The 14,201-nt window shown below is 48.5% G+C and overlaps 1 protein-coding gene across 2 annotated transcripts in view; it reads left to right on the top strand.

The window, feature by feature from the left end:
* LOC111145296 (chromosome unknown C10orf90 homolog) overlaps positions 1 to 14,201 on the top strand; it is a 206,619-nt gene that overhangs the window by 65,825 nt on the left and 126,593 nt on the right. The gene's annotated exons all lie outside the window — the stretch shown is intronic.

The following is a 14,201-nucleotide window of genomic DNA, read 5'->3' as shown; positions in this document are numbered from 1 at the left end:
CAGGAAGACAGTGATGGGCACAGCCCTTACCCTCAAGGGGCCAGATGCTCCTGGGACCTGGCTGTGCACCCCAGAAAGCGTGTCAGAGCTGGAGGTCTGCAGCCCGACCATCCTAGGTTGAGACCCAGGGGCGCCCCCTCACAGCTGCCTGAGCCTGAGGGGGCTTGCCCTGGCTCCACCTCCCCAGGTGGGTAGGAGATGAGGTATTCTGAGACAAACACGGGGCAGGGAGCAGAGCAACGGCTCACTCTCCATTTCCATCAGTGTTTGTTGACTGTGCTCCCAGCAGTTTGCTTCCCAAGGTGGACGCTCAGGGCTTAAAGGAAGAGTTCCCCCAGCAGGTGTATACAGCACCTTCACTGTAGCCCCGAACCCAGGGAACACAGACTTGTATCACGGCTAAAACATCTGCCAGAATGTGATTCATCCGAAAGGCTCCTCCCGAAATGCGTGCAGATGGTCCAGGGGACATTGTTCCTGGAGCTAGGTCCATGGACCTCGTTCAGAAGAGCTCATCTGCTCTCCTGTTCAGGAGGAGGCTGGCTGTGGGATGGACATTTGTATAGCAACGTGAAAAATAGTGTTTAGCAATGCATTTTCCTTCTGTGAAGTGCGTGCTCATGTCTATTTCTTCTATAGGACATTTTGTGGCATTTGGAGTTGAAACATTTGAGGGAGAATTCAGTGTGGGAAAGTGGGCTGTTTTCCTGCTTCCTGAAAGCCCCCCGAGGCCATGCTCCCCACGTGGTGAGTGTGGTGCCCCGGCCTGGACATCATCAGATGTCCTTGCTGTCCCTTAGGGAGGGCAGTTTGCTGGCTCTTCTGGGTCCCCAAAGAGCCTCAGAGGAGCCTCAGAACACAGAACTTTTTTCAGCCTCTGAATCCTAGGGTATAACTAGAAAAGTCATTTTATTTTATTAAAATTAAAAAAAAATCAGATGAGATAGTTGGTGCACACATGCACCAGAGGGGCAAGAGACTGGAAGAACTGGTTGTTTGAGGCTTCGGCGAAGAGAAGGAGATAAACGTGACACATCCCTGGCTTCACTGCCCCTTAATTAACATAAGACGTCGATTTAAGCACAGACACGCACATACACACTCTCTCTTTTAGTGTGTAGCTGGGCCTGCAGTACATCTTGTAAATTTTCTGGTTTGAACAGGAAGGAGAATCTAGGTATTTTTCTTTTTTCTTGGTTTGCAATTTGGTGGGTGAGATGCATTTTCCCCCATCAGGGTGAGGATGTGTTTGCCGTCTCTCCCAGTGCCTTCCGAGTCTCGGTGTGTGGTTGGCTTTGCTTTGGTTGTTGTGAGTTTGCTCATGAGCTTCTCGCTGCATCTGCCTTTTGTTCCCTGCGTGTGTCTTTCCTGCACACAGAGCAGGTTTCTGCACAAACCAGGGCTCAGTGAGTGTGTTTGTCCAAGGGCCACAAGAGGATATAGTGGTGCTGCCCTTGGGAAGGTCTATGGCATCTTCTCTGTGGTGTCTCCCCGGGGAAGTGGGGTACCTGCAAAGCTCAGAAGGCTAGACTCAGCATGTCAGCTGTGGGGGAGCTGGCCACCTGCGGGGCCTCTCGGGCCAACTGGAGAGTCACCCAACAGCACACACACTGCCACACCCACACCGTGGCTCCCACTAGCTGAGCCCGCTCTGTGCTTTTATCTAAATAATTTGACTGCAGTGACCAAGGAGACAGTTCTTAGGGGAAGTGATTAGGCACTTAACATCTTGGAGCTTTCAAAATATCTCATCTAAGGAATGGTGAAAAGAAAGTGCTCCCCTCTTCCTCCTCCTGTGTTACACCTCCGTCCCAAAGCTTTGTTCTGAGAATGAAAACAAGAACATATTGCTTTCCTGGCTGGAAAAACCAAGCAAATGTTACCCTCCCAAGTCGCATTCTTTGGCTTGTCCTTTTAAAGGAGTATGAGTGTTTGTTGCATACTGAAAGAGAGAAAGCTCTTTAATGAATATTAACAATTGGAAAGGGATTAGTGCCCAATCCCCTATGACTAGTTTTTCGAATCCACCTCTAATTGTGCACAGCTATTGGTAGATTACTTAAAACCCTGCAAAGCAGAGGGGACAACCAGAGGGTGGTGCTTCTCCCCGGAGTCTCAGAAGGGCATCCATAGGGGCTGTCCGGGCTCTGTCTCCTGGTCTTTCCCTTAGGGCTGCCCTTTCATCCACTGACTGGCCCAGGAGCTGCTTCCAGCCTTCCTTTCCAACAGTGGAACACCAATGGGGCCCAGCATCCCATCTCTGTAGCACACAGAGTTCTGTTCCACGTGTAGGGGAGAGTTTTACCAGAAAGAGCAGAGATTGGGGAAGTGGGCAAACAGGCTTAGGCAGAGGCCCACTGACCCCAACAGACATGTCTTCATGCTTCCAAGTTATTGTCAACAAAATAGCAGCTTGAAGTTTGCCAGTAGATACATGTGAAGGTTTGTTTCAGAGATAGAGCAACACCAATTATAGACAACCACAGCCAGGAAATCCTTCATCATTTAATTAGAAGGAAGAGAGAGAGGAGAGGAGGAGGAGGAGGGGGAAGGAAGGAAGGGAGGGAAGAAAGGAAGGCAAGGATGAAGGCAGGAAGGAGGGAGAAAGGCAGGGAAAAAGGAGAAACAGTAGGTTCCTGTTTCCATCCCCACTCCACACCCCAGTGCCAGAGCTGGGAACGCTCTCTGGTAAACTCATTAATTTCGCTCAGTTTTGACAGCCTGCCTCAGTCAGTTCAGAAATGCCACCACTGAATGAGCCCATCCATGAGCTGATAACTGCTTCCTTCCTAAAGAGCAGCTCACATGCCAACTGCAAGTGAAATTGCAGTGAAACGTGCTGACGCAGTAGCTTAATTACAGGTCTGGCACAGGAGGACACAGGAAACGTGTAGGAACCGAGGAGAGTGCAGGCAAGGGGCGTGAAGTCGTGCAGGTGTGATGGATGTTTAAATTGTAACCTGTTGGATGGCACAGCTGGAGAACAAGGTGGGTTTTGTGCTAAGTATCCACTTCCAATGGGCTTGGGTTCGAAGATATTAATTCCCCTATGGTCAGATTATAGGATATTCGGAAAAGAAAGATGTCAAGAGGATATTTGCTGTTTCTTTCTCCCTACCAAGAAAAGCACACCAGATGGAATTATTCACCTGAGTTTATAGACACTGCACAGAAGGGTAAAAGGTCAGCTCAGCTAGCTCATCTCAACGCTGGAGCTGCTGGAGAAGGGGCAGGAGTGAGTGGTGCTCAGGGTCCTGGGTGTGGGACTAGCTCTGCCACCGGTCAGTGATTGAAGACCCTAGCCAAGTCCTTGGAGATCTCAAGGGGGCCGGGCTGGTTTCCAAAAGAGTAAGCCATGTTCTCCTCTCCTTCTTTCTCCAATGTGCTTCCGAGAGCTGTGGTTCAGAGGAAGGGCAAGTACTGTGGGTGCTCATGGGGCATCAGACCAGGTCCTTCATGATATTGAGGGAAGAGCAGAGAAATGTGGGCTCCGTGGATTCACGGTGGAATAAAGAGCATTGTTCCAGCTCACCGTGGAGGGGAGAGTCGTTCATGCTATGATGTTCCTTGTCTTGTTTCAACATTTGTGACAATGACTCAGATGACACAAGTAGTCACCGATCACATTTGCAAGGAATTGCTTATGTGCTGGATGATGAAACCAAGGGGAAAGGCAGAAGCTAAGACGATGGAGTTTAACAGGGTAAGTACCGCCATTTCTCCAGACCCAGTTAGTCATTACGTTGTGCTAGAATGTTCTCTTACAACAAATGCACCCGCCTCTCTGTCGTCATCACATAAGCCCAGCCACGGTCATCGGGTGCTCCTAGCTGGTCTCTCCCCATCTTCCCCTGCCCCTTTCCAGTTAATCTCCTGGTTGCCAGACCGTCTCTTAATGCACATCTGACCAAGCTAGTCAGCCCCATCCCTTTTCCTCAGAACCAGTCCAGGATCAGCGCTTCCTGAGGCTGTGTGGCATCTGGCGCCAGCCTCCTCCCAGCCTCCAGGCTGTTCTCTGGCCTCTCTGCCCCTCTGACACACTGTGTTCCCTCACCCGAGCTCCTGAGCACTTCAGCCCCACTGCCTAGAACACCCACCGGCTCCTCTTCTTTACTGAGTAATATTCCATTCCACTCCATTGTGTGGATGGACCACGGCGGTGATTAATGCAGTTACAGACACTTTGATACTGGATCGTTGTGTAGACATATATTTTCTTTTTTGGGGGGCGAGGGGACTGAAATTGTTCGGTTGTGTAGTAAAACTTTGTGGTTTATCCTTATAAGAAATTGCCTTTTTCCCAAAGTGAACTGTACTGCCTCACGCTCCCCACAGCAATCCGTGAAAGTTCGGATTTCTCCACACCCTCATCAACATTTGATATTGTCAGTATTTTTAGTGTAAACCATTGGCAGGTGTCTGGGGATATCTCATTGTGGTTTCACCGTACATTTCCCTGATGACTAAAGGTGTTGAGCACCTTTCCATGTGCTTGTCATTTATATCATTTTTTAAAAAAAAGATTTCATTTAGTTATTAGAGAGAGTGAGTGAGAGAGCGAGCATGAACGGTGGGGGAGGGGAGGAGCAGAAGGAGCGGGAAAAGCAGGCTCCCCACTGAGCAGGAAGCCCAACATGGGGCTCGATCCTGGGAGTCCAGGATCGTGACCTGATCCAAAGGCAGATGCTTAGCTGACTGAGCCACCCGGGTGCCCCTTATTTGTCATTTTTCTGTCTTTATTTATGAAGAGTTTAAATGGAGTTGTCTTCTTATCAAGTTAGTTATAAAAGTTCTTTTTTTTTTTTAAAGATTTACTTATTTGAGAGAGACAGCATGCATGAGTGGGGGAAGGAGCAGAAGGGGAGGGAGAGGGAGAGAATCCCTAGTAGACTCCCCACTGAATTCGGAGCCTGACCCAGGGCAGATTTGACAACCTGAGATCATAGACCTGAGCGGAAGTCAAGAGTCGGATGCTTAACCAACTGAGCAACCCACTTACCCTGTGATAAAAGTTCTTTATATAATGCAGGTACAAGCCTTTTGCCAGATATAAACGATGCCAATATTTTCTTCCAGTCTGTGGTTTGCCTTTCCCTTTTCTTCATGGTGCCTTTCAAAGGCCAGATTTTAATTTTGATGAAGTCCCATTATCATTTTATTCTTTTATGGTCAGTATTTTTGGAGTTCTAAGAAATCTTTGCTACTGTAAGACATTGAGATTTTCTCTTATATTTTATTCTGTACGTTTTATAGTTTTAGCTTTTATATTCAGATCTATAATCCATTTCAAATTAATTTTGTGTATGGTACAAAGTAAGGGTTGAGGCTCATTTTTTTTTTTTTTATCCCTATAAGGGGAGAGTCTGGTGGGTTATTCTCTAAATGGTATCATCCAGTGGGCTTGAACACTCCCAGAGCTTAAGATTTGGAGCCATGATGGGTTATGTGTCCGTGGAAAGGTAGGTCTGGGGGATCTTGGATTGTCCCCCAGTCCCAACATGGCTCCTCCACTTTTATCCATTCTTCACTGGTCTTCTGCATAGGGTTTCATCTGAACGGACGGCCCCACATCTAAAAGTGTTAGAGATCCGTCGGTTCCCTAGGGTATGAGATGGGGAAACTGGCCCTGGGAAAGGTTGTGGTTTGCCCGTGTGAGTCTGTGTCAGGCCGGAGCTGGAGGCTGGGTCTCCCCTGACCTGCACACCACCTCCCCTCCTCCCCCGTGCAGCCTCTGGTTGAGAGCTGCTGGAGATTCCACAAAATCCCTTATTCGCAGTTTGCCTTTTTGGCATTTTAAACATCGAGAATGGGCAACCCGTAAAGCTAAATAATTTAGATCCTCTTTTTCTGATGCTGTCACTTGCGGGGGAGATAAAAGATGGGTCAGGAGGGGTGGCAGCCATCCAAAGGCTATGCAAGCACATTCTGCGTCTCAGTGGAAGAGCCCCATCTGTCAATCTGTGTGGAGCAGAGGTCTGCTTCGTGGGTATCCATTAGAATTTTTTGGTCCACTTTGCGCAGTGCAGCCTGACATTCTAATGATCTGCTTGGGTTTCCAAAGATTCTGCGTTCTTGCAACCTAACTAATGACCACAAGTGCAGGTGGAAGCACAGTAAGGGCCGAGTTCCATGGTTCAAGAACAAGGCCAGAGAATTCCGGGAGCCCTTAACGAGGGCTTTTGGATGGCAGATGAGAACATGATCCATTCTCTCTGCAGCCCACTTTGACCCAGATCATCTCCCTCCCACCACTGAACCCGCCATGGTCCTGGCATCAGGGACGGCCATGTTGTCATATCTCTGCCTCACTATGCTCCCGGCTCAGGGGCATCTGGGACAGCATGTCACTTTCTCCCTTCATGAACTCATTGCTGCCCTAGGCTTCAAGGCCACTCTGTCACCCGCAGCCCCTTTTCTTTCTCTGTCTTCTTCAAAGGCTCCTTTCCCTTGCTCAGACCCTGTATCTTGGTGTGCCCTTGAGCCCCATTCTCTTATCTACCTGCTTCATCTCCCCAGGCGATATCATCTTGCCCCATAGTTGGGATACCATCTGGGGCTAATGATAGCCTCTCTCGGTCACGGCCTCAGTCTGAACCTTCTCCCATGTCCCACCCCTGCCTACAGGGCTGCCCACTTACATCTCTTGGATGGCACCTCTGTTGATCTTCCCTCCAGTCTTGCCCCCACACCCAGTCTGACCAATCTCAACAGGGAAACCATCTTCCACGGAGTGGCTCAGGCCTTCCTTCAAGGGATATAGTGGTCCTTCTCTTTTGCCACATCCCACGTTGAATGCATCTGTAAGTCCTGCCAAACTGTCCTTCAAAAACAGATCTTGAACCACCACCACTTGGCACCAAGTCTACTGCCTGTCCCCTTGGCAAACCATGTCACTCTTTGCCTTGGCTACTGGAATATTCTCCCCATGAGACTGTCTCCCTGCTTCTGCAGGAGCCAGTGTGAACTTTCTCAGTACAAACCTGATCACGTCTGTCCTCTGCCACCTGCGAGCTCTCTAGAGTCTTCCCATTGTGCTTAGAATACAGTCCAAGCCCTTGACCGTGCTGTGAGGCCCCCGCCTACCTTGTGGAGTCCCTTTTCACCTCTCTGTTCACCACTCCCTGCCCTTGTGGGTCTATTTTCTATCTCTTGAACATGGTGAGCTCTTCCTGACTTAGGACCTTTGCTCTGGTTGACCCTCTTGCCCAGAATGCTCTTACTCTGAACCAGCCGCCATCTCCTTTGTCATTTAGCTGCTCAGAGAGGACTTTCCCACCCCTACCTGCCACTCTCTATCATCCTCTCCATGGCGCTGACCTGTACCTGATTTTACCCATTTGTGTGTTTGTTTATTGTCTCCTTCCCTGTGAATGTCACTGTCTGGAGGGCATTGTGTTCACATCTGGTTCACTTCATGGATGTCGCATTGAGAACAGTGGCCAGCCCAGATGAGGTGTTGACATGTGCTGCTGGCTATAAAAGACTCAACAGTCCACTCGCAGCCCAGTCTTCCCAAGCTCCCTTCCCAGATGTGATCCTGGCTCACATTTTCCTGCATTTCCTTCCAATCCTTTGGTGGACATTTACATATGTATGGATGTATTTATATTGGACACACACAGGATTTGTGTGTTTTGGGCTTCTTTTCTTGTTTTCATATTTTTTTTTTCTCTTTTAATGTAAACGAGATCTTTCCATTCATACTGTCCTGTAGCTTGGGCTTACCACCTACGAAGGTATGTAGAGGAAACATATCCACTTCAGCACGTAGAGACCTACTTCATTCTTGGTAGCGTCTGCTTCACCGTCCGCAGTTAGGATACTGTCCAGCTATCAGGGATGTATGGGTTGTTTCTGCTCTTGTGGTTCTAGAACTTCACCTGCATTTCCTTCCCGGGGTTCATCCTACTTTTCAGCCTTCATTTTAGCTTTCCCTGGGTAAGCTCCTTCAAAATATGGCCCTCCCTGCAGTCTTTCCCACCCTCCCCATGCAGAATCAAGGCAGATGGTATCTTGCACAGAATGCCAGGGATATTATTTCTGGAACATAGTTATTGTAAAACCTCCTGTCCCAACACAGTGTTTGAGAACAAAAAAGGACTTTTTTTGAAGACTACAGAGTAGCCGAGGATACAATGTGTGGTAGGAAATAAGGAACTTGAAAATGACATACATCTTAGAAAACACCATATTCCTGATGACATTGAGCTACCCCTACCCTGTGATCTCTTCAGTCCCTTCTGAAACTCTGCTCTTGTTGTCACTTGCTTCTCCCTGGAAATACTGTGTCTGGTCCTCTTGGCAACTCATCTTCTGTGCAGACCGAGGGCTGGGCTGTGGCATGTACAATTCACAGTCGCAACTCACTAGAGCCCTTCCTTCCTTTAACTTCTGTAGCCTTCACAGCTTCAGCCTGACTGCTTTTCAGAGCTCTGTGAGATGGTCGGGGCCTAAAAAGCCCCCACATTTTAATGGCTCCAAGATGTGAAAAGAAAGAGCATAAAGTTCCTAAGTGCTTGATTAAATGTCTACAAAATATCACATGGTCTCAACTGATCAAGCACATCTCCACTCAACTCTTAAGGTTCTCAAGCACCTGACTCACAGAGGTCTTAAGACGCCCGGGATCCCATCCATGCTCTAAAACACTAATTATCCAATAAAATATAAATGTGGCCAGGAATGGTGAGACCTCCCTGATGTCACTACTGCTGTCATTGGGTTGTGACAACCCAGCGGTCACAGCTTGGTGGCTTCTGTCCTCCATAGGCAGCCTCACAGCTAACCCTTCCTCTGCCATTACAGTGGCTTGAGTGGAGGGTGGAGAATTATAGAATCACCTTTACATCAGTCCTGTTGTTTTGGTGTTGCTGAAGCCCGGTGCCTCCTTTGTTCATCAACAAGAGGGCCGTGTGGGGTCCCTTCCTACTGGCCTCTGAGAGACCCTTCCCCTTGGACTTTTGTCTCGAGGCTTGGGGCGGGAGGTGGGGTAATGGGACCTTGCCCAGGAGCAGAATCTGCTGTTACAAGAGGAAGTACAGATTTTAAACTGAAGAACTTCCTCCCTGAGCCGGTGTTTTGATCTCTGCTTTGATGTTTTACCCTCTCCCCACTTCTGTCTGGGAGCTCAGTCTCCAGAGTCACCCTCCACGTCTGACACTCCCTCCTCTTAACTTTTAGGGATTAGGCAGCCCAACTAAGAGAACAGCTCTATAGGCATTTTCCAAGCAGCTTAGGAAATGTAAGCCCTGCAGGGAAGAAACAGATGCAAGTGACCGTTTGGAAGAATGGGCCTGGTAGCAATTACTGACCTGGTGTGTTCCTGTGCTCTGTTGTAAACAAAGCAAGAGGCAAAGAAAGGCATCTCCTGGCAGCTCACAAAGGCAAAGGCTGAATTAACCCATGAAGGGGCGTTGTGGCTGATTTTTCTCTCACCTGACCTCTCGTGTCAGCGCCTGGCAAAGCTTCTTTGCGGCTCTGCTCCACCAACACTTTCTTTTGCTTAATGAAAGCAAAGGTCTCAGGGCCCCACAGCTGCGCAGCTGCTGGCCCAGGGATGCTAAAGGCTCTGGTTTCAAGACTGCTCCTCACTTCTCCTTCTTTCATTCTTCACGCCTGGCTATTGCTCTAGGAAGGCGGTTTCCACACCGTAAATATTAGAGTAGCAGAGCTGTCCCTGAGACAGCAGAGGCCCAATGTTAGAAGATATGCTGAAGGCAAAGGTCTGGAATGAGGGCCTGGAAGCACTTACTGTCAGAAGTTACCATTCCTGTCTGAGAGGCTGGAAAAAAGTGAGTTGCTTTGGTCTTTAGGACAGAGAGAAGGGGCTCATCTGCCCAGTCATCTTGACTGATTCCCTGTTGCTCGCAGCAGTGGTCTCAGGCATTAGAAAGCCTCAGAATTACTTGGGGGCTTTCTTAAAACTCAGATGGCCCGGCCCCATGGCAGGGGTATCTGGAGTCAGGAGGAGGTCACTTGAGAATTTGCATTTTAATCTAGTTCCTGGGTAGCAGTGCTGACGCTGAGGCTGATGCTGTGGTCTGGGGACCCCGCTTGGAGAGCCACAAGGACCAAGGACTTAGCTGGCACTGGACTCTCTCCCTTATCTGGCCCTAATATTCTTTTCTGAATGGTCCCCAGCTCATAAATCATTTATTTCATTGGAATAAATGGAATGGAATTTGGGAATGCTCCCTGGTCTTTGTCCTTGCCCTAGGCATGCGGATCCCTGTCCTTTGAAAGCGTCCATTCCTCCTTCCTTCCCTTCCTCCCTCTCTTTTACTCCTTCTCCCTGTCTTTCACCTTTTCTTCTTCCTTCCTTCTCTGTCTCCTTCCCTCCCTCCCTCCCTTTCTTCCTTTTCCTCCAATGCTCAAATCCCACCTTCAAAGATTAAAACATCACTTTAATGCCTAGTTTTGTTGTCTTTGTCCTGAGCAGCTGGAGACTAGTGTCCCAATAGGGATCCTCCTATTTGCCTATAATTGCCTATAATATTTGCCTATTTGCCTATAATGCCTCCAGTTTGGTGCTCCTTCATCCATCCTCCCAGCTGCTGGGAGAAATACCTTCCAGATAGAAATCCCATACCATGTGCTCCTCTGTAGCCTCCTCCAGAGGCTGTGTTGGCCGTAGGCAACGTTTGCCATCCTGGGAAGGGTGTGTGATGTGTGTGTGTGCACCTGCAGGAGATGGGAGGGGTAGGGGACCCACCAAGGGAACTACCCAAACACACAACCATCATACTCTGTCTCTCAGGGACTGATGTGGATGGTCATGAAAATTGTGAAAAACTGTAAAAAAGGAAGTAATATTCTAAAATCCAAAAACAAATAAAGTTCCAGAATTCTAAAAAGTAATAATAATCCTCCACCATCATTTCTGGGTTCTAGAACTGTTAACTACTCCCAAATCAGCTGGATTCTGAGAAGGGGCTGCGGGGGTCTCCTGTTCTATTACCATGAGGAGAGGGACAATACTTGGGGCAAACAAAAACCATGAATTCTCCTACGGGTGGACAGGTCCAGGCAGCTTCGTGGGGGCATTTCCCACATGGCACAGAGCACAGCCACAGCATGCACATGGCTCCATTCAGGCTCCTGGCCTCACCTAAGTAGTTGGAGACGTTCATTAGCTATGGTGGATGCGTCTAAAGCTGCTGCTATTGCTGCCAGCGGTGCCGGGGGTGCTGGGGGTGGGGATGTCCCTTCCAGGTCAGAGCACTGCCTGCTTATCCAGTTTGGTTGATGATTTCCACTAGCCTATGAGGCACTGGGGAGATGAGCAGCTGGACTATCTTTCCTGAGAGAGTAGGGTGGGTGAGCCCTGACAGCTAGAAGGGCTGGAAGAGTTGGAAGGAAGTCATTCACAGGAACTCTGCCCAGAGGTGGTCAGTTTGGATGCAAAGCCGGTTTGAGGGCTCTGTCCTTCCAGGACTAGGACTTTGGCAGGGCACCGCTCCTTCCAAACGCTGAGAGGGACTGCCCACTGTGCCAGGCTTGAGCTTGAGCAGAATAATGCCAAGAAATGATTATTTAAAAGAACAGAACTGATAATGTTCAGCCTCATAAAAATGAAACAGAATGAAATTCAAGAATATAAATTCAATGCTTTTAAGCCTGAAAGGTAAGGTTGGATAAGGGATCTTTTAAACAACCCAGGATCTGTTTTCGATATCAAATCTCAAATAGAGGGAATGACTTTGAGGTTGAGAGATTTTTGAGCTCTTTGTATTAGAATTCATAATAATTTTTCCTCTCTAAATGTTTCAGAGATAAAGGAAAATTACCTTGAGATTTAATGTGTAACTCTTGAGTTTTTGACTGAAAAACATTATTCCTGAAGCTAAAACATTTGTGCATGTGCACATGCGCACGCTCGCGCGCACACAGACACACACACACACACACACACATTGCCATACTTTGACAAAGTGGCCTTTGGTGCCTCGCTGCAGAGCTGTCGTTCCCAGGTAGGGGTGATTTTGTCCCCAGGGACTATGTGGCAATGATGTCTGGACACATCTTTGGTTCTTATAATTGGGGGGTGGCGTCCTTGTGGGTAGAGGCCGGGGATGCCCAGGACAGTGCCCACAACTGAGGGTGACCCAGCCCAAAATGTTGGTAGTGTCAGCCAAAGTTGGGAAACCCTCCTGCAGAATGACGTTGAGCTGTTGGCGGGAAGAGTCTCTTGATCTGTGATTTTGTGGCCTCCCCACCACTTCCTCAGTGTGGCGCATGGTACATATTTTCACATTTTAAGTAGTCCAATACACGTTTTAATTCAAGACTTTTGGCTCACTGCTTGAGATCATGGGAGGTATTCTTAGGCGTTCTTAGTTCTTAGTTGCAGACCACAAAGCCCCCTGCTGCTAGTTCAGGGGACGTATTAAGGGATATCCCTGGAGGGGCTCTAACAGCAGGCCGCAGGCTTACTCCAGGAACCGGTTCCCAAGCCTCTGAAGAACAACCTGGCCAAGGAGATGCCCCTGACCCAGGATTATGCTGCCCCTACCACAGCCAGGAAGCTGCTGTGTCCCCAGGCTCCCTTCTGGGAGCCCACCGTCCCTGCTGCAACCAGAGGTTGGCACTATAGCTGTCAACCACAGAATCACATTGCCCTCTGAGACTGGGATGTTGCCCTGTCCCAGTAAGAAGCCCCAAGAGCTTCCACCTGTAGTGGTTTCTGAACCAAGGTTCTGTAGGGGTGCCTCTGATTGGTGGATTTCTGAATCACATGCCTGCACCCTAGTGGCAAAGTATGCTGGGAAATGTAGTTTTGTCTGTTTCTGTATAAAGATTCTATGCTATGAATTTAGGAGTCACAATGTGGGGAATTTTCCAAATTTGAAGGTGTTTATCATATTTTATGCTGCTGCATGTGATAGCTGTCTACAAGTCCACAGCAAATGTGAGCTGCTGTTCAGTTTAAACCCTAGCCATCAGTTTTGTGCCTGTGATCCAACCATCCTATGAAAGAACAGAGTGCAAATTCGGTCTGTAAGGAGGGCGAAGAGAAGAAGCGTGGGTGATGTGATGAGGGAGCCCTGCAGATAGCACCTCGGGACCATCTGCAGGGCTTCATGGTGCAGACAGAAGGCTCTGTGGCAAGACAGGCTGGCAAAGGACGCCACACCATGTGATGGACCCCTAAGATCTCTCTTCTGGCAATCCTGACTCAGGGATGTGCTCCTAGGAAGATGGCTAGGGGGTCTGTCTGTCTGCTCTCCCCTGGTGCGCTCCTGCTGGTCAAATGAACTCTGGGGCTGGAATTCTCACTGTAAAAAGGCTTTTTCCTTTCAGTTCCTTTGAGTTCTTTAGAACAAAAGACCCAGCATGAATGTTCCTGCTGGTCTTATTTTGCAGAAGGAGCTAAGTGAGACAGAGGAGGGAGAAAGTCAATCTAGTGTGGTCCTAGCTATGCACAGCAGAGGATGGAGCCTGTATTCCCGGGGTTTTCACTCTGCAGTGCAGCTAGTCTACGCGGGTTATTTCGCAGCCAAGCCGTGAGTGAGTTCTTTGGCTGGACACCTGAAGTTTTGCCTTGTTAGTGTAATTTATTTATTTTTTATTTTTTAAAGCTTTATTTATTTATTTATTGGACAGAGAGAGAGAGATGGAGAGAGAGAGCATGAGCAAGCGAGAGCGCACAAGCAGGCAGAGAGAGAAGGGGAAGCAGACTCCCTGCTAAGCAGAGAGCCCGATGTGAGGTTTGATTCTAGGACCCTGAGATCATGGCCTGAGCCGAAGGCATAGGCTTGACCCACTGAGGCACCCAGGTGTCCCGCCTTGTTAGTGTAATTTAATGCCTCTTGTAACAACTGTAAATGTTAGTCATGACTGTTGGAGAATTAGGATGGAGAATGTGGGGGAAAAAGGACAATATAGCTAGCCCCTTATGGATGGGACAGAGCGAGGGTGGAAATCTGTCCAGAAACATGCACACGCACACACATGCACTCACACATTCTTGTTTGTACCATGGGCAAGAAGAAGATTAGCATCTTGTTTTAGGGGCCTCTTTCTTGCTCTTCTCTTCTCTTCTCTTCTCTTTTCTTTTCTTTCTTCTCCTTCTTTTCTTTCTTTCCTTCCTACCTTCCTTCCTTCCCCTGCCCCCCTTTTCTTTTCCTTTCCTTTCCTTTTTCCTTTCCCCTTCCTTCCTTCCTTCCTTCCTTCCTTCCTTCCTTCCTTCCTTCCTTCCTTCC

This window comes from Enhydra lutris, unplaced genomic scaffold, assembly GCF_002288905.1.
Source record: "Enhydra lutris kenyoni isolate GAN:26980312 unplaced genomic scaffold, ASM228890v2 scaffoldscaffold12, whole genome shotgun sequence".
Lineage (NCBI taxonomy): Eukaryota > Metazoa > Chordata > Mammalia > Carnivora > Mustelidae > Enhydra > Enhydra lutris.
This window is presented reverse-complemented; position numbering and strand designations above follow the sequence as displayed.